At 52.9% G+C, this 1895-nt stretch overlaps 2 pseudogenes; both read right to left on the reverse strand.

Moving 5' to 3' along the window:
• Positions 1–12: 12 nt before the first annotated feature.
• LOC102488358 (carboxymethylenebutenolidase homolog pseudogene) lies at positions 13–748 on the reverse strand (annotated as a pseudogene).
• Positions 749–1058: 310 nt separating this feature from the next.
• On the reverse strand, positions 1059–1638 carry LOC102484431 (high mobility group protein B2 pseudogene; annotated as a pseudogene).
• Between the last annotated feature and the right edge of the window lie 257 nt (positions 1639–1895).

Below are 1895 nucleotides of genomic sequence, written 5' to 3' on the forward strand. Positions count from 1 at the left end.
CCGGGATCACTGCTAACCGTATTTGTTCGGCCATTCGATTAAGTTCCTTCTCATCTCGTCTATGGAGGGCTTGTCTTCAGGTGAGCAATCTTCTCTTCTTCGATGCACGAACCCATGTGTTTGGCCGGAAAAGGTTTTAATTTGATATTCAGCTTTGCAGTGGTCTTTCATTTCTGCATCAGCAAAGAGACCTGCTCAAGTGGAATCACTGCATCGTTTTCAGCAAAAATGAATCACGTGGGGTTCTTTAAACTTGAACATCTTCAGAATCCTTGGCGATGCCATAGACAGACACCCTGCCTTGAATTCTGAGGATGCCGTCTTCGGGTGATGGACAGCAGTTCCGCCCCAGCAGAAGCCCACGCCGCCAGTTTTCTGGGCGTGACAACTGCTGTTTCAGATACTTCAAGATGGCACTAATCTCTTTATGGATCTTCCTGGCGGTTCTCGTTTTCAACCACTCGAGGAAGGTGGGCCAGTCACCAGAGGGGTCCCACGGCTCCTGCCCTCCGAAGAAGTCCGGCACGATGGTCGTGTATCCGTTTCCGGCGGTCATGTCAGCCACGTCCCTAGTGTTGGGCGACTGCTGGTCGAATATGTCCTGGATGACAATCACGGCTTTGCCTGCGTCCACAGGGGACCGGGTGACATAAGCCTTGATGTGCTCGACTTGAACTTCCTGCTCCATGCCGCCATACTCCGTTTGGTGGCCGATGTCACAGGGGCAGGGATAAGCCTCGTCAGCCATTGGGGATGTGCGAGTTGGGCTGACAGCTTGAAATTCACACACGGGGCAAGCGCCTATGTGCCCAAAATCCCAGGAGGAGAATGGATTGCTGTGTAGCCATCCTCCCTGGAGGGTCATCTCTCGCTTTCCCCCTCATGGTCTCTGTCTCTCTGCAGCGAGCACACTCTCTACAAAGAATCTTATCAGCTATACAAAACTCTGTACAGTTTTTATACTGAAGCTAATGTTGAGCTGCACTTGAACTCGCATTCTTAGCAAAGCAATTGCCTGAGCACACACACACATTCCACACACATCACAGGAGAGCCATTTATTCTTCGTCCTCCTCCTCCTCCTCCTCCTCCTCCTCTTCTGGTCCATCCTTCCTCGTTGAGCCTGCTGGCCTGCCAGGGCCTCCTTTCCTGCCTCACTGTAGCCCTTGGCGCGGCGTGCAGCAATGACCTGCTCTTGTTTCTCCTTTAGTCTGGCCGCTTTCTGTTCACATGGCTGTTTATCTTTGGCGACTCTTCAGACCACATTTCACCCAATTTTTTTGCAGTATGCCCGATGGACAGGCCTGATCTTTGGACGATGTTCAGAGCAAAACAGGGAGAAGGCAGATGGAGGCCTTTCCAGAGCATTGGGATCCTTTTTCTTTCCCTTCTTATCACCTTTGGGAGGGACGTCATTTTCATCTCCCTGTCATAACGAGCTTTGTCACTTTTTGCCACATCTCCAAACTCCGGCCATGCAGACATGGCCTTCCATCTCTCCGAACATTTCTTGGAGCATTCGGCGAAACTGACCGAAGGGTCTGGGTGTTTCTTCTTGTGCTCTTCCCGGCAGGTCTGCACGAAGGAGGCATACGAGGACGTTTTGCCCCTCGGCTCATTGGGGTCTCCTTCGCCCATGGTGACAGACGGCGTCTACCTGCTGTGAGCTCTCCTCAGAGTGCCGCAGAGCGGCCGGATCTGACAGAGGAGCTTCCTCCCAGGGCTCCGGCGTGAACTCAGGCCCGTCCTCATCCTCATGATGGAGCACTTGGAGTGCTTGAGGCCCACCCCCTTTACAGTAACCAAAGGGCTTCAAATGGGATGGGTGCAGCCCGTCACCCCCCTTTGTCCCTCAGTGGTCTCCAGGTTCCTCATGGAAAGTTAGTCATCTGTGC

This window comes from Tupaia chinensis, unplaced genomic scaffold, assembly GCF_000334495.1.
Source record: "Tupaia chinensis unplaced genomic scaffold, TupChi_1.0 Scaffold000195_1, whole genome shotgun sequence".
NCBI classification, from domain to species: Eukaryota; Metazoa; Chordata; class Mammalia; order Scandentia; family Tupaiidae; genus Tupaia; species Tupaia belangeri.